Source organism: Culex pipiens, chromosome 1, assembly GCF_016801865.2.
Source record: "Culex pipiens pallens isolate TS chromosome 1, TS_CPP_V2, whole genome shotgun sequence".
Lineage (NCBI taxonomy): Eukaryota > Metazoa > Arthropoda > Insecta > Diptera > Culicidae > Culex > Culex pipiens.
The window spans coordinates 75,258,291-75,277,819 of NC_068937.1; the positions used below are offsets into that span (position 1 = coordinate 75,258,291).

The window sequence follows — 19,529 nt, forward strand, 5'->3', positions numbered from 1 at the left end:
TTAATATTTTAATATTTTAATATTTTAATATTTTAATATTGTAATATTTTAATATTTTAATATTTTAATATTTTTATATTTTAATATTTTAATATTTTAATATTTTAATATTTTAATATTTTAATATTTTAATATTTTAATATTTTAATATTTTAATATTTTAATATTTTAATATTTTAATATTTTAATATTTTAATATTTTAATATTTTAATATTTTAATATTTTAATATTTTAATATTTAAATATTTTAATATTTTAATATTAAACAAAACACTTGATCAACATATCCTAATTTCCTATTTTGTGTTTGTAAAAGTTTGAGTATTGTATATTTTTACTGCTACTATTTTTTTTTAAATACATCATGAGAAAACTAATATAAAAACCGTGCAATTTTCTGTAACCATACGCTTTACGATAGCTTATTTGTTATAACTTTATGAGACTTCCAATAACAAAACCTTTCAATTAGTTGTAACCATGAATTTTATAGTAGCTTCATCGTCATTCCAATAAAGTTCGAAAACGTCAACAATAAACTTACCATAAATATCATAATATGTATTGTAATTGCATGGTTTTAACAGTGCAAATCATCATATAATTTTATGCGGGGCCCGAATAAAATTATATGATGATATGCATTGTCAAAACCATGCAGTTACAATAGATATTATAATATTTATGGTAAGTTTATGGTTGATTTTTTTGAACTTCATTGGAATGACGATAAAGCTATCGTAGATTTCATGGTTACAGCAAATTTCATGGTTTTGTTATTGGAAATGTTATAAATTGAAACAATAAAACTACTGTACATTTCATGAATACAGCAAATATTATGGTTTTGTTATTGAAAATCTCATAATGCATTTTTTCCATTTTTTTGTTACAGTAAGTTTTATAGTAATGTTATAGTTGCGTAGTGTGGACTTTTTTTTAACGATTTTTTCAAAATAATTTGAATCATGTAATAAAAGTATTGAAAATATTAAAATATTAAAATATTAAAATATTAAAAAATTAAAATATTAAAATATTAAAATATTAAAATATTAAAATATTAAAAAATTAAAATATTAAAATATTAAAATATTAAAATATTAAAATATTAAAATATTAAAATATTAAAATATTAAAATATTAAAATATTAAAATATTAAAATATTAAAATATTAAAATATTAAAATATTAAAATATTAAAATATTAAAATATTAAAATATTAAAATATTAAAATATTAAAATATTAAAATATTAAAATATTAAAATATTAAAATATTAAAATATTAAAATATTAAAATATTAAAATATTAAAATATTAAAATATTAAAATATTAAAATATTAAAATATTAAAATATTAAAATATTAAAATATTAAAATATTAAAATAATAAAATATTAAAATATTAAAATATTAAAATATTAAAATATTAAAATATTAAAATATTAAAATATTAAAATATTAAAATATTAAAATATTAAAATATTAAAATATTAAAATATTAAAATATTAAAATATTAAAATATTAAAATATTAAAATATTAAAATATTAAAATATTAAAATATTAAAATATTAAAATATTAAAATATTAAAATATTAAAATATTAAAATATTAAAATATTAAAATATTAAAATATTAAAATATTAAAATATTAAAATATTAAAATATTAAAATATTAAAATATTAAAATATTAAAATATTAAAATATTAAAATATTAAAATATTAAAATATTAAAATATTAAAATATTAAAATATTAAAATATTAAAATATTAAAATATTAAAATATTAAAATATTAAAATATTAAAATATTAAAATATTAAAATATTAAAATATTAAAATATTAAAATATTAAAATATTAAAATATTAAAAAATTAAAAAATTAAAAAATTAAAATATTAAAATATTAAAATATATTACTTTTAAAAGATTTTTGCAAGGTTATATGCCTCAAGTTATTTCAAAATTCATTATTCACATTGTTTGACAAAAGTTTAAGTTCTGAAATATAACGCTAAATTCATCGAGTAATTACCAGGACCGGTGTTGCAAATGAGTGATAGAAAAAGCTATCATGTAATGATGTCTGCACTAAAACATCAGAGAAAATAGTGACCGTCGCTACAGCTTGTGAGATCGCTTCTTGTGTTTCGTGATTCGCAGCGATGGCACTCTGTGTCTATCATGCCTGCCCTTTTCCTCGACTATGCGCTCTCTTCGCTGAGTCACTCAATCTCTCCGTTAAACTGCGCCTGTGAAAGCGAAAATGAGAGGGAAAGGGATAATGTCAAACGCCAGTGTGTAAAAAAAAATCGCACAGACCACGAACATTTGACATTCAAAGATTCGATCATCTTCCCCATTTCATAAGACTGCTTTTACCTCGAAGCACGACACGAGCAAGAAAGGTAGAGAAAAAGAGAGCTAGAGCATGTGGCATTAGGGTGTAATATGGTTGTATGGAAAAAAATAAAGTTGTCCAAATTTAACTAGCACAGCAACTTTTTGGTTCCTTATAGAGTCCTTATGAACTCCCCAAAGTTTGGTAACGATTGGTTTAGTCCCAACTTTGCGCAAAGCGATTCAATTTTCCATACAAATTTGTATGGGAAAAATCATTTTTTTGAATTATGATATTTAAAAAATCCACGTTTTACGCTATATCAAAACCGGATTCATATTCGGATGCTCTAAAATATTAAAATATTAAAATATTAAAATATTAAAATATTAAAATATTAAAATATTAAAATATTAAAATATTAAAATATTAAAATATTAAAATATTAAAATATTAAAATATTAAAATATTAAAATATTAAAATATTAAAATATTAAAATAATAAAATATTAAAATATTAAAATATTAAAATATTAAAATATTAAAATATTAAAATATTAAAATATTAAAATATTAAAATATTAAAATATTAAAATATTAAAATATTAAAATATTAAAATATTAAAATATTAAAATATTAAAATATTAAAATATTAAAATATTAAAATATTAAAATATTAAAATATTAAAATATTAAAATATTAAAATATTAAAATATTAAAATATTAAAATATTAAAATATTAAAATATTAAAATATTAAAATATTAAAATATTAAAATATTAAAATATTAAAATATTAAAATATTAAAATATTAAAATATTAAAATATTAAAATATTAAAATATTAAAATATTAAAATATTAAAATATTAAAATATTAAAATATTAAAATATTAAAATATTAAAATATTAAAATATTAAAATATTAAAATATTAAAATATTAAAATATTAAAATATTAAAATATTAAAATATTAAAATATTAAAATATTAAAATATTAAAATATTAAAATATTAAAATATTAAAATATTAAAATATTAAAATATTAAAATATTAAAATATTAAAATATTAAAATATTAAAATATTAAAATATTAAAATATTAAAATATTAAAATATTAAAATATTAAAATATTAAAATATTAAAATATTAAAATATTAAAATATTAAAATATTAAAATATTAAAATATTAAAATATTAAAATATTAAAATATTAAAATATTAAAATATTAAAATATTAAAATATTAAAATATTAAAATATTAAAATATTAAAATATTAAAATATTAAAATATTAAAATATTAAAATATTAAAATATTAAAATATTAAAATATTAAAATATTAAAATATTAAAATATTAAAATATTAAAATATTAAAATATTAAAATATTAAAATATTAAAATATTAAAATATTAAAATATTAAAATATTAAAATATTAAAATATTAAAATATTAAAATATTAAAATATTAAAATATTAAAATATTAAAATATTAAAATATTAAAATATTAAAATATTAAAATATTAAAATATTGAAATATTAAAATATTAAAATATTAAAATATTAAAATATTAAAATATTAAAATATTAAAATTTTAAAATATTAAATATTTAAACATTTAAACATTTAAACATTTAAACATTTAAACATTTAAACATTTAAACATTTAAACATTTAAACATTTAAACATTTAAACATTTAAACATTTTAACATTTAAACATTTAAACATTTAAACATTTAAACATTTAAACATTTAAACATTTAAACATTTAAACATTTAAACATTTAAACATTTAAACATTTAAACATTTAAACATTTAAACATTTAAACATTTAAACATTTAAACATTTAAACATTTAAACATTTAAACATTTAAACATTTAAACATTTAAACATTTAAACATTTAAACATTTAAACATTTAAACATTTAAACATTTAAACATTTAAACATTTAAACATTTAAACATTTAAACATTTAAACATTTAAACATTTAAACATTTAAACATTTAAACATTTAAACATTTAAACATTTAAACATTTAAACATTTAAACATTTAAACATTTAAACATTTAAACATTTAAACATTTAAACATTTAAACATTTAAACATTTAAACATTTAAACATTTAAACATTTAAACATTTAAACATTTAAACATTTAAACATTTAAACATTTAAACATTTAAACATTTAAACATTTAAACATTTAAACATTTAAACATTTAAACATTTAAACATTTAAACATTTAAACATTTAAACATTTAAACATTTAAACATTTAAACATTTAAACATTTAAACATTTAAACATTTAAACATTTAAACATTTAAACATTTAAACATTTAAACATTTAAACATTTAAACATTTAAACATTTAAACATTTAAACATTTAAACATTTAAACATTTAAACATTTAAACATTTAAACATTTAAACATTTAAACATTTAAACATTTAAACATTTAAACATTTAAACATTTAAACATTTAAACATTTAAACATTTAAACATTTAAACATTTAAACATTTAAACATTTAAACATTTCAACATTTCAACATTTTTATTCAATAATAGAAACGGCAAAAAAATATTAAGGATCACAAAACGAACACACCATGACACCTGAACTGGGCGACGTTCCCCAAACGAACGCACCATGGCGAGCTGTCATTTGTTTTCAATCGCGCGCGTGTTCGATCCTGTTTGTGTGGCGCAGTTGAAATCGAAAATACTCAAGTCGAATCGCGTGTGCTCGTGAAGGAAGTTGTTCCGGCGTTCGTTCAACATGGTTCTGATGGACAAATCCACCGGGTGACCGAACCGGAACGGCGGGATGGCGGAATTTTCGCATATTTGGGTGAGTATTTGGAGTTTTGTTGAACTTGCCTAGGGCGGAATCCCACCCGCAACAGCAGCAGGCATTTTCAGGCAAGTAGTAGGCCATGTTCTAAACAAAAAAAATGTGTTTCTCTCTTTTACATGGACTTCTTCCACCGGGTTCGGTTACGGGACAAAACCCACCAGAAGCGCTTGATTGTGAGAGGAGGTCCGGCGCCTGCTGCGGACACTCCCGGCCGAGTTTGTTCCGGATGGTGAGCTCGCCTCGTCTGGAGGCGAACATTGTTAGGTGAGTTGTGAGTTGAGGCTAGTAAGTAGTTCAGAAAAACTTTCAAACAAAGGTCAAGGAATTAGGGCCACGAAATGATTTTTCTTAAACGGTACGCAGCTGAAAAGTAACTGAAAATGACAGTAATTTTGGACGTTTTTTCGCGTGGTGCTTGTTTACAATTTGGTTTGTTGAATAAATCAAACAATTTGGATATACAAATTTGAATGCAATTGAAAATCACAATCGTTTGAGTAATTTTGTAATAATTAATGTTGCATTCATTTGTTTTAATTTTCTAGAAATTAGCAAATTTAGAAATTAGGAAATTAGAAAATTAGAAAATTAGGAAATTAGGAAATTAGAAATTAGGAAATTAGGAAATTAAGAAATTAGAAAATTAGGAAATTAGGAAATTTGGAAATTAGGAAATTAGGAAATTAGGAAATTAGGAAATCAGGAAATTAGGAAATTAGGAAATTAGGAAATTGAGAAATTAGCAAATTAAGAAATTAGGAAATAAGGAAATTAGGCAATTAGGATATTAGGATATTAGGAAATTAGGAAATTCGGAAATGAGGACATAAGGAAATTGAAAACAGGAAATAAGAAAATTAGGGAATTAGAAAATTAGGAAATTAAGAAATTTGGAAATTTGGAAATTAGGAAATTAGAAACTTAGGAAATTAGAAAATCAGGAAATAAGGAAATTGAGAAATTAGCAAATTAGGAAATTAGGAAATAAGGAAATAAGGAAATAAGGAAATTAGGCAATTAGGATATTAGGAAATTAGGAAATTAGGAAATCAGGAAATTAGGAAATTAGGAAATTAGGAAATTGAGAAATTAGCAAATTAGGAAATTAGGAAATTAGGAAATAAGGAAATAAGGAAATAAGGAAATAAGGAAATAAGGAAATAAGGAAATTTGGAAATTAGGCAATTAGGATATTAGGAAATTAGGAAATTAGGAAATTAGGAAATTAGGAAATTAGGACATTAGGAAATTGAAAACAGGAAATAAGAAAATTAGGGAATAAGGAAATTAGGAAATAAGGAAATTTGGAAATTAGGAAATTAGGAAATCAGGAAATTAGGAAATTAGGAAATTGAGAAATTAGCAAATTAGGAAATTAGGAAATAAGGAAATAAGGAAATAAGGAAATTAGGCAATTAGGATATTAGGAAATTAGGAAATTAGGAAATGAGGACATTAGGAAATTGAAAACAGGAAATAAGAAAATAAGGGAATTAGAAAATTATGAAATTTGGAAATTTGGAAATTAGGAAATTAGAAAATTAGGAAATTAAGAAATTAAAAAAATTAACAATTAAGAAATTACAAAAATAGAGAATTAGGAAATTAAGAAATTCGGATATTCGGAAATTAGGAAATTAAGAAATTAGAAAATTTAACAATTAAGAAATTACAAAATTAGAAAATTTGGAAATTCGGAAATTAGGAAATCAGGGAATTGGGAAATTAGGAAATTAGGAAATTAGGAAATTAGGAAATTAGGAAATAAGGAAATTAGGAAATTAGGAAATTAGGAAATTAGGATATTAGGAAATTAGGAAATTAGGAAATTAGGAAATTAGGAAATTCGGAAATTAGGAAATAAGGAAATCAGGAAATTAGGAAATTAGGAAATAAGGAAATTAGGAAATTAGGAAATAAGGAAATTAGGCAATAAGGATATTAGGAAATTAGGAAATTAGGACATTAGGAAATTGAAAACAGGAAATAAAAAAATTAGGGAATAAGGAAATTATAAAATTAGGAAATTTGGAATTTTGGAAATTTTGAAATTTTGAAATTTTGAAATTTTGAAATTTTGAAATTTGGAAATTTTGAAATTTGGAAATTAGGAAATTAAGAAATTGAGAAATTATAAAATTTAACAATTAAGAAATTACAAAATTAGAAAATTAGGAAATTAAGAAATTTGGATATTCGGAAATTCGGAAATTCGGAAATTAGGAAATTAGGAAATTAGGAAATTAGGAAATTAGGAAATTAGGAAATTAGGAAATTAGGAAATTAGGAAATTAGGAAATTAGGAAATTAGGAAATTAGGAAATTAGGAAATTAGGAAATTGAGAAATAAGCAAATTAGGAAATAAGGAAATAAGGAAATAAGGAAATAAGGAAATAAGGAAATAAGGAAATAAGGAAATAAGGAAATAAGGAAATAAGGAAATAAGGAAATAAGGAAATAAGGAAATAAGGAAATTAGGCAATTAGGATATTAGGAAATTAGGAAATTCGGAAATGAGGACATTAGGAAATTGAAAACAGGAAATAAGAAAATTAGGGAATTAGAAAATTAGGAAATTAGGAAATTTGGAAATTTGGAAATTAGGAAATTAGAAAATTTGGAAATTAGAAAATTTGGAAATTAGAAAATTTGGAAATTAGGAAATTACGAAATTAGGAAATTAGGAAATAAGGAAATAAGGAAATTAGGCAATTAGGATATTAGGAAATTAGGAAATTCGGAAATGAGGACATTAGGAAATTGAAAACAGGAAATAAGAAAATTAGGGAATTAGAAAATTAGGAAATTTGGAAATTTGGAAATTTGGAAATTAGAAAATTAAGAAATTAGGAAATTAAGAAATTAAAAAAATTAACAATTAAGAAATTACAAAAAAAAGAGAATTAGGAAAATAAGAAATTCGGATAGTCGGAAATTAGGAAATTAAGAAATTAGAAAATTTAACAATTAAGAAATTACAAAATTAGGAAATTCGGAAATTAGGAAATCAGGAAATAAGGAAATTAGGAAATTAGGCAATTAGGATATTAGGAAATTAGGAAATAAGGAAATTAGGAAATTAGGAAATTAGGAAATTAGGAAATTAGGAAATTAGGAAACTAGGAAATTAGGAAATTAGGATATTAGGATATTAGGAAATTAGGAAATTAGGAAATTAAGAAATTGAGAAATTATAAAATTTAACAATTAAGAAATTACAAAATTAGAAAATTAGGAAATTAAGAAATTCGGATATTCGGAAATTCGGAAATTCGGAAATTAGGAAATTAGGAAATTAGGAAATTAGGAAATTAGGAAATTAGGAAATTAGGAAATTAGGAAATTAGGAAATTAGGAAATTAGGAAATTAGGAAATTAGGAAATTAGGAAATTAGGAAATTAGGAAATTAGGAAATTAGGAAATTAGGAAATTGAGAAATAAGCAAATTAGGAAATAAGGAAATAAGGAAATAAGGAAATAAGGAAATAAGGAAATAAGGAAATAAGGAAATAAGGAAATAAGGAAATAAGGAAATAAGGAAATTAGGCAATTAGGATATTAGGAAATTAGGAAATTCGGAAATGAGGACATTAGGAAATTGAAAACAGGAAATAAGAAAATTAGGGAATTAGAAAATTAGGAAATTAGGAAATTTGGAAATTTGGAAATTAGAAAATTTGGAAATTAGAAAATTTGGAAATTAGAAAATTTGGAAATTAGAAAATTTGGAAATTAGGAAATTACGAAATTAGGAAATTAGGAAATAAGGAAATAAGGAAATTAGGCAATTAGGATATTAGGAAATTAGGAAATTCGGAAATGAGGACATTAGGAAATTGAAAACAGGAAATAAGAAAATTAGGGAATTAGAAAATTAGGAAATTTGGAAATTTGGAAATTTGGAAATTAGAAAATTAAGAAATTAGGAAATTAAGAAATTAAAAAAATTAACAATTAAGAAATTACAAAAAAAGAGAATTAGGAAATTAAGAAATTCGGATAGTCGGAAATTAGGAAATTAAGAAATTAGAAAATTTAACAATTAAGAAATTACAAAATTAGGAAATTCGGAAATTCGGAAATCAGGAAATAAGGAAATTAGGAAATTAGGCAATTAGGATATTAGGAAATTAGGAAATAAGGAAATTAGGAAATTAGGAAATTAGGAAATTAGGAAATTAGGAAATTAGGAAATTAGGAAACTAGGAAATTAGGAAATTAGGATATTAGGATATTAGGAAATTAGGAAATTAGGAAATTAGGAAATTAGGAAATTAGGATATTAGGAAATTAGGAAATTAGGAAATTCGGAAATTAGGAAATTAGGAAATTAGGAAATTAGGAAATAAGGAAATTGGCAATAAGGATATTAGGAAATTAGGAAATTAGGACATTAGGAAATTGAAAACAGGAAATAAGAAAATTAGGGAATAAGGAAATTAAGAAATTTGGAAATTTTGAAATTTTGAAATGTTGAAATTTTGAAATTTTGAAATTTTGAAATTTTGAAATTTTGAAATTTTGAAATTTTGAAATTTTGAAATTTTGAAATTTTGAAATTTTGAAATTTTGAAATTTTGAAATTTGGAAATTTGGAAATTTGGAAATTAGGAAATTAGGAAATTAAGAAATTGAGAAATTATAAAATTTAACAATTAAGAAATTATAAAATTAGAAAATTTGGAAATTAAGAAATTTGGATATTCGGAAATTCGGAAATTCGGAAATTCGGAAATTAGGAAATTAGGAAATTAGGAAATTAAGAAATTGAAAAATTTAACAATTAAAAAATTACAAAATTAGAAAATTACGAAATTAGGAAATTACGAAATTAGGAAATCAGGAAATAAGGAAATAAGGAAATTAGGAAATCAGGAAATAAGGAAATTAGGAAATTAAGAAATCAGGAAATTAGGAAATTGAGAAATTAGGAAATTAGGATATTAGGAAATTAGGAAATAAGGAAATTAGGAAATTTGGAAATTTGGAAATTATGAAATTATGAAATAAGGAAATTAGGAAATTAGGAAATTCGGAAATTCGGAAATTTGAAAATTAGGAAATTAGGGAATAAGGAAATTAGAAAACAGGAAATTAGGAAATTAAGAAATTAGGGAATTAAGAAAATAAGAAAAAAAAGGAAATTTGGAAATTAGGAAATTAGGAAATTCTGAAATTCGGAAATTAGGGAATTAGGAAATTAGAAAACAGGAAATAAGAAAATTAGGGAATTAGGAAATTAGGAAATTAGGAAATAAGGAAATAAGGAAATTTGGAAATTCGGAAATTAGGGAATTAGGAAATAAGAAAACAGGAAATTAGAAAATTAGGGAATTAGGAAATTAGGAAATTTGTAAATTTGGAAATTAGGAAATTTGGAAATTAGGAAATAAGGAAATTATGAAATTAATAAATTTAACAATTAAAAAATTACAAAATTTGAAAATTAGGAAATAAAGAAATTCGGATCTTCGGAAATTAGGAAATTAGGAAATTTAAAAATTTAACAATTAAGAAATTACAAAATTAGAAAGCTAGGAAATTAGGAAATAAGGAAATTAAGAAATTTAGAAATTAAGAAATAACAAAATTAGAAAATTAGGAAATAAGGAAATTAGGAAATCAGGAAATTAGGAAATTAGGAATTCAGGCAATAAGGATATTAGGAAATTAGAAAATTTGAAAATGTGGAAATTAGGAAATTTAAAAATTAGGAAATTAAGAAATTTGAAGATATTAAGAATTTTAGAATTTAAGAATTTTAGAATTTTAGAATTTTAGAATTTTAGAATTTTAGAATTTTAGAATTTTAGAATTTTAGAATTTTAGAATTTTAGAATTTTAGAATTTTAGAATTTTAGAATTTTAGAATTTTAGAATTTTAGAATTTTAGAATTTTAGAATTTTAGAATTTTAGAATTTTAGAATTTTAGAATTTTAGAATTTTAGAATTTTAGAATTTTAGAATTTTAGAATTTTAGAATTTTAGAATTTTAGAATTTTAGAATTTTAGAATTTTAGAATTTTAGAATTTTAGAATTTTAGAATTTTAGAATTTTAGAATTTTAGAATTTTAGAATTTTAGAATTTTAGAATTTTAGAATTTTAGAATTTTAGAATTTTAGAATTTTAGAATTTTAGAATTTTAGAATTTTAGAATTTTAGAATTTTAGAATTTTAGAATTTTAGAATTTTAGAATTTTAGAATTTTAGAATTTTAGAATTTTAGAATTTTAGAATTTTAGAATTTTAGAATTTTAGAATTTTAGAATTTTAGAATTTTAGAATTTTAGAATTTTAGAATTTAGAATTTTAGAATTTTAGAATTTTAGAATTTTAGAATTTTAGAATTTTAGAATTTTAGAATTTTAGAATTTTAGAATTTTAGAATTTTAGAATTTTAGAATTTAGAATTTTAGAATTTTAGAATTTTAGAATTTTAGAATTTTAGAATTTTAGAATTTTAGAATTTTAGAATTTTAGAATTTTAGAATTTTAGAATTTTAGAATTTTAGAATTTTAGAATTTTAGAATTTTAGAATTTTAGAATTTTAGAATTTTAGAATTTTAGAATTTTAGAATTTTAGAATTTTAGAATTTTAGAATTTTAGAATTTTAGAATTTTAGAATTTTAGAATTTTAGAATTTTAGAATTTTAGAATTTTAGAATTTTAGAATTTTAGAATTTTAGAATTTTAGAATTTTAGAATTTTAGAATTTTAGAATTTTAGAATTTTAGAATTTTAGAATTTTAGAATTTTAGAATTTTAGAATTTTAGAATTTTAGAATTTTAGAATTTTAGAATTTTAGAATTTTAGAATTTTAGAATTTTAGAATTTTAGAATTTTAGAATTTTAGAATTTTAGAATTTTAGAATTTTAGAATTTTAGAATTTTAGAATTTTAGAATTTTAGAATTTTAGAATTTTAGAATTTTAGAATTTTAGAATTTTAGAATTTTAGAATTTTAGAATTTTAGAATTTTAGAATTTTAGAATTTTAGAATTTTAGAATTTTAGAATTTTAGAATTTTAGAATTTTAGAATTTTAGAATTTTAGAATTTTAGAATTTTCGAATTTTCGAATTTTCGAATTTTCGAATTTTCGAATTTTCGAATTTTCGAATTTTCGAATTTTCGAATTTTCGAATTTTCGAATTTTCGAATTTTCGAATTTTCGAATTTTCGAATTTTCGAATTTTCGAATTTTCGAATTTTCGAATTTTCGAATTTTCGAATTTTCGAATTTTCGAATTTTCGAATTTTCGAATTTTCGAATTTTCGAATTTTCGAATTTTCGAATTTTCGAATTTTCGAATTTTCGAATTTTCGAATTTTCGAATTTTCGAATTTTCGAATTTTCGAATTTTCGAATTTTCGAATTTTCGAATTTTCGAATTTTCGAATTTTCGAATTTTCGAATTTTCGAATTTTCGAATTTTCGAATTTTCGAATTTTCGAATTTTAGAATTTTAGAATTTTAGAATTTTAGAATTTTAGAATTTTAGAATTTTAGAATTTTAGAATTTTAGAATTTTAGAATTTTAGAATTTTAGAATTTTAGAATTTTAGAATTTTAGAATTTTAGAATTTTAGAATTTTAGAATTTTAGAATTTTAGAATTTTAGAATTTTAGAATTTTAGAATTTTAGAATTTTAGAATTTTAGAATTTTAGAATTTTAGAATTTTAGAATTTTAGAATTTTAGAATTTTAGAATTTTAGAATTTTAGAATTTTAGAATTTTAGAATTTTAGAATTTTAGAATTTTAGAATTTTAGAATTTTAGAATTTTAGAATTTTAGAATTTTAGAATTTTAGAATTTTAGAATTTTAGAATTTTAGAACTTTAGAACTTTAGAACTTTAGAACTTTAGAATTTTAGAATTTTAGAATTTTCGAATTTTCGTATTTTCGAATTTTCGAATTTTCGAATTTTCGAATTTTCGAATTTTCGAATTTTCGAATTTTCGAATTTTCGAATTTTCGAATTTTCGAATTTTCGAATTTTCGAATTTTCGAATTTTCGAATTTTCGAATTTTCGAATTTTCGAATTTTCGAATTTTCGAATTTTCGAATTTTCGAATTTTCGAATTTTCGAATTTTCGAATTTTCGAATTTTCGAATTTTCGAATTTTCGAATTTTCGAATTTTCGAATTTCGAATTTCGAATTTTCAAATTTTCAAATTTTCGAATTTTCGAATTTTCAAATTTTCGAATTTTCGAATTTTCGAATTTTCGAATTTTCGAATTTTCGAATTTTCGAATTTTCGAATTTTCGAATTTTCGAATTTTCGAATTTTCGAATTTTCGAATTTTCGAATTTTCGAATTTTCGAATTTTCGAATTTTCGAATTTTAGAATTTTAGAATTTTAGAATTTTAGAATTTTAGAATTTTAGAATTTTAGAATTTTAGAATTTTAGAATTTTAGAATTTTAGAATTTTAGAATTTTAGAATTTTAGAATTTTAGAATTTTAGAATTTTAGAATTTTAGAATTTTAGAATTTTAGAATTTTAGAATTTTAGAATTTTAGAATTTTAGAATTTTAGAATTTTAGAATTTTAGAATTTTAGAATTTTAGAATTTTAGAATTTTAGAATTTTAGAATTTTAGAATTTTAGAATTTTAGAATTTTAGAATTTTAGAATTTTAGAATTTTAGAATTTTAGAATTTTAGAATTTTAGAATTTTAGAATTTTAGAATTTTAGAATTTTAGAATTTTAGAATTTTAGAATTTTAGAATTTTAGAATTTTAGAATTTTAGAATTTTAGAATTTTAGAATTTTAGAATTTTAGAATTTTAGAATTTTAGAATTTTAGAATTTTAGAATTTTAGAATTTTAGAATTTTAGAATTTTAGAATTTTAGAATTTTAGAATTTTAGAATTTTAGAATTTTAGAATTTTAGAATTTTAGAATTTTAGAATTTTAGAATTTTAGAATTTTAGAATTTTAGAATTTTAGAATTTTAGAATTTTAGAATTTTAGAATTTTAGAATTTTAGAATTTTAGAATTTTAGAATTTTAGAATTTTAGAATTTTAGAATTTTAGAATTTTAGAATTTTAGAATTTTAGAATTTTAGAATTTTAGAATTTTAGAATTTTAGAATTTTAGAATTTTAGAATTTTAGAATTTTAGAATTTTAGAATTTTAGAATTTTAGAATTTTAGAATTTTAGAATTTTAGAATTTTAGAATTTTAGAATTTTAGAATTTTAGAATTTTAGAATTTTAGAATTTTAGAATTTTAGAATTTTAGAATTTTAGAATTTTAGAATTTTAGAATTTTAGAATTTTAGAATTTTAGAATTTTAGAATTTTAGAATTTTAGTAACAGCTAATTTAATAGCATTTGTACTTAAACAAACACATGAAAATATTCCCTATGTTTAATTTAGTGTGTTTCTCTTTTACAGGGGCCTATTCCACTGAAGATTGTGCTTCATAAATACGCGAGAGTTCATCCCAAGTACGAAGCAGTAGTTCCGGCACCGGCATTTCGAACAACGTCAGAAAGTTCGGATTGAAGCAGAATATTAAAAGAAAACGACGCGGAAAAATGGACTATTTTTTTTAAATCAACGAAAAAAAATATAAAAATACAATAAAACTTACCGTATTGACCATTAATTTCAATATATAAATATATGTTTTACAGTACAATTTAGTGGAGAGAAAAAAATAAATACAATGAAAATACAATGAACCATACTGTAGTTATTATTTATTTCATTGTCCGATTACGGTTTTTACAGTACCATTTAGTATGGAAAAAACTATGAAGAACTGTAAATTGACTGTGTAATCCACTGTAACCGTTACTGTTTTAATTATAAATGTATGATGTTTTCTATGGTCAGGGTAATTTTTTGGACGGAAAAGGCATCAATGAAAATACGGTAGAAAGTATAGTATTTGGGTTTTTTTTGTATGGGGAAAAGTCGAATTTTTTATGGTGACTGTGCCTAACAATACCCCTTTTTTATAGTAAATTCCCAGAATAGGATATATTCTATGGTGAAAAAACATAAAGGCTACTGTAGAATCATGGTAAAAATAACCATAGAATTTATCGTGTGATAACCATAAAATCTACTGTAGGTTTATAGTAAAACTTTATGCGGGGGAGTGCCACCCGCATAAAGTTTTACCATAAACCAACAGTAGATTTTATGGTTATCACACGATAAATTCTATGGTTATTTTTACCATGATTCTACAGTATTCTTTATGTTTTTTCACCATAGAATATATCTTATTTTGGGAATTTACTATAAAAAAGGGGTATTGTTAGGCACAGTCACCATAAAAATTTCGACTTTTCCCCATACAAAAAAAAAACCAAATACTATACATTCTACCGTATTTTCATTGATGCCTTTTCCGTCCAAAAAATTACCCTGACCATAGAAAACATCATACCTTTATGATAAAAACAGTAATCATTACAATGGTTTGCACAGTAAATTCACAGTTCTTCATGGATTTTTCCACACTAAATAGTACGGTTTGAACTATATTTGTACATTGAAATAAATAATAACTACAGTATGATTCATTGTATTTTCATTGTATTTATTTTTTTCTCTCCACTAAATTGTACTGTAAAACATATATTTATACATTGAAATTAATGGTCAATATGGTAAGTTTTATTGTATTTTTATAGTTTTTTTCGTTGATTTAAAAAAAATAGTACTTTTTTTCCGCGTCGTTTTCTTTCAATATTCTGCTTCAATCCGAACTTTCTGACGTTGTTCGAAATATGTGTAGCCGGTGCCGGAACTACTGCTTCGTACTTGGGATGAACTCTCGCGTATTTATGAAGCACAATCCTCTGTGGAATAGGCCCCTGTAAAAGAGAAACACACTAAATTAGACATAGGGAATATTTTCATATGTTTGTTTTGGTACAAATGCTATTAAATTAGCTGTTACTAAAATTCTAAAATTCTAAAATTCTAAAATTATAAAATTCTGAAATTCTGAAATTCTGAAATTCTAAAATTCTAAAATTCTAAAATTCTAAAATTCTAAAATTCTAAAATTCTAAAATTCTAAAATTCTAAAATTCTAAAATTCTAAAATTCTAAAATTCTAAAATTCTAAAATTCTAAAATTCTAAAATTCTAAAATTCTAAAATTCTAAAATTCTAAAATTCTAAAATTCTAAAATTCTAAAATTCTAAAATTCTAAAATTCTAAAATTCTAAAATTCTAAAATTCTAAAATTCTAAAATTCTAAAATTCTAAAATTCTAAAATTCTAAAATTCTAAAATTCTAAAATTCTAAAATTCTAAAATTCTAAAATTCTAAAATTCTAAAATTCTAAAATTCTAAAATTCTAAAATTCTAAAATTCTAAAATTCTAAAATTCTAAAATTCTAAAATTCTAAAATTCTAAAATTCTAAAATTCTAAAATTCTAAAATTCTAAAATTCTAAAATTCTAAAATTCTAAAATTCTAAAATTGTAAAATTCTAAAATTCTAAAATTCTAAACTTCTTAAATTCTAAAATTCTAAAATTCTAAACTTCTTAAATTCTAAAATTCTAAAATTCTAAAATTCTAAAATTCTAAAATTCTAAAATTCTAAAATTCTAAAATTCTAAAATTCTAAAATTCTAAAATTCTAAAATTCTAAAATTCTAAAATTCTAAAATTCTAAAATTCTAAAATTCTAAAATTCTAAAATTCTAAAATTCTAAAATTCTAAAATTCTAAAATTCTAAAATTCTAAAATTCTAAAATTCTAAAATTCTAAAATTCTAAAATTCTAAAATTCTAAAATTCTAAAATTCTAAAATTCTAAAATTCTAAAATTCAAAAATTCTAAAGTTCTAAAATTCTAAAATTCTTAATTTCTAAAATTCTAAAATTCTAAAATTCTAAAATTCTAAAATTCTAAAATTCTAAAATTCTAAAATTCTAAAATTCTAAAATTCTAAAATTTTAAAATTCTAAAATTCTAAAATTCTAAAATTCTAAAATTCTAAAATTACAAAATTCTAAAATTTTAAAATTACAAAATTCTTAATATCTCAATTTTCTTATTTCCTAATTTCCTTATTTCCTAATTTCCTAATTTCCTAATTTCCAAATTTCCTAATTTCCTAATTTCCTAATTTCCTAATTTCCGAATTTCCGAATTTCTGAATTTCCTAGTATCCGAATTTACTAATTTCCTAATTGTTAATTTTTGAATTTCTTAATTTCCTAATTTCCTATTTACCTAATTGCCTGATTTCCGAATTACCTAATTTCCTAAATTCCTTATTTCCTAATTGCCTAATTGCCTAATTTCCTAATTGCTCAATTTCCTAATTTCCTAATTTCCTAATTTTCCTAATTTCCTAATAATTTCCTAATGATCTTCTAATTTCCTAATTTCCTAATTTCCTTATTTCCTAATAATTTCCTAATGATCTTCTAATTTCCTAATTTCCTAATTTCCTTATTTCCTAATTTCCTAATTTCCTAATTTCCTAATTTCCTAATTTCCTAATTCCCTAATTGCCCAATTTCCTTATTTCCTGATTTCCTAATTTCCTAATTTCCTAATTTCCTAATTTCCTAATTTCCTAATTTCTTAATTTCCTAATTTCCTAATTTCCTAATTTCCTAATTTCCTAATTTCCTAATTGGCTAATTTCCTAATTTCCTAATTTCCGAATTTCTGAATTTCTCAATATCCGAATTTCCTAATTGCCTAATTTCTAAATTTCCTTATTTCCGAATTTCCTAATTTCCGAATTTCCGAATTGCCTAATTTCCGAATTGCCTAATTTCCGAATTTCCTAATTTCCTAATTGCCTAATTTCCAAATTTCCAAATGTCCTTATTTCCTTATTTCCTTATTTCATAATTTATTTATTTCCTAATTTCCTAATTTCCAAATTTCCTTATTCCCTTATTTCCTAATTTCCGAATTTCCTAATATCCTAATTGCCTAATTTCCTTCCAAGATTCAGCATTTTGAGATTCGGTCTGATGAGCAGCTCTATATGTTTACATTAAATACAAAATTATATAAACATTTGTAGTTATCAGTGGCATTCAAATTTGCAAATTCTATTATTTTATTTATTCATCAAAACAAATTTAACACGGGCACCGTGCCAATAAACGTCAAACGCTACTTTCTGTTTCTGTTATTTTCAATTGCATACCACTCAACAAAATTCTTTCCGTGACCTTTTCCTTAACCGTTGTTTGGACGTTCACCGTTGAGCATCAACACACAACTTACCTAACGATTTTCGCCTCCAGACGAAACGACCATCCTGAACAAATCCGGCCGGAAGTGTCCGCAGCAGGCGCCGGGCCTGGTAGAAGAAGTCCCTGTAGAAAAAGAGGAACACACACAGTTTGTTCAGACCATTGCTCTCGCAAACTTGACCTTGACCATTCTCTTTTGAACATAACCAAACTTGTCTGCACCCTCAGCAAACGTCAAATCAAAACAAATTGCTGCCGGATCTTTCTCCGGATCTCTCCCGTAAAAGATCCGGCAACAATTTTGTATGGCTTGAAGTTTGCGGAGGGTACCAAAAAAAGGTAAACAAATCACTTTGTGCATCAGCCAATAGCTTGGGAAATTTGCCTGAAAATGCCTGCTGCTGTTGCGGGTGCGATTCCGCCCTCTCCAAGTTCAACAAAACTCCAAATACTCACCCAAATATGCGAAAATTCCGCCATCCCGCCGTTCCGGTTCGGTCACCCGGTGTATTTGTTCCGAACGCCGGATGTTGTTCCTTCACGAGCACACGCGATTCGACTTGAGAATTTTTGATTTCAACTGCGCCACACAAACAGGATCGAACACGCGCGCGGATGAAAAAAAATGACAGCCTTGATGACAACTCGATCAACTATGGTGTGTTCGTTAGGGGAGCGTCGCCCAGATTAGGTGTCATGGTGCGTTCGTTAGGGGAGCGTCGCCCAGTTTAGGTGTCATGGTGTGTTCGTTTTGTGATCCTTAATATTTTTTGCCGTTTCTATTATTGAATAAAAATGTTTAAATGTTTAAATGTTTAAATGTTTGAATGTTTGAATGTTTAAATGTTTAAATGTTTAAATGTTTAAATGTTTAAATGTTTAAATGTTTAAATGTTTAAATGTTTAAATGTTTAAATGTTTAAATGTTTAAATGTTTAAATGTTTAAATGTTTAAATGTTTAAATGTTTAAATGTTTAAATGTTTAAATGTTTAAATGTTTAAATGTTTAAATGTTTAAATGTTTAAATGTTTAAATGTTTAAATGTTTAAATGTTTAAATGTTTAAATGTTTAAATGTTTAAAT

At 21.3% G+C, this 19,529-nt stretch overlaps 2 long non-coding RNA genes across 2 annotated transcripts; one reads left to right on the forward strand and one right to left on the reverse strand.

Annotated features, from left to right (window-relative positions):
• The first annotated feature begins 5,018 nt into the window (after positions 1-5,018).
• On the forward strand, positions 5,019-14,892 carry LOC120426706 (uncharacterized). Its single transcript, XR_008211699.1, has 3 exons — positions 5,019-5,211; positions 5,379-5,481; positions 14,642-14,892. It is a non-coding gene; the product is annotated as an uncharacterized LOC120426706 (long non-coding RNA).
• A 963-nt stretch (positions 14,893-15,855) lies between these two features.
• LOC120426719 (uncharacterized) lies at positions 15,856-19,091 on the reverse strand. Its single transcript, XR_005606743.2, has 3 exons — positions 18,901-19,091; positions 18,476-18,567; positions 15,856-16,077 (listed from the first exon to the last, which is right to left on the reverse strand). It is a non-coding gene; the product is annotated as an uncharacterized LOC120426719 (long non-coding RNA).
• Between the last annotated feature and the right edge of the window lie 438 nt (positions 19,092-19,529).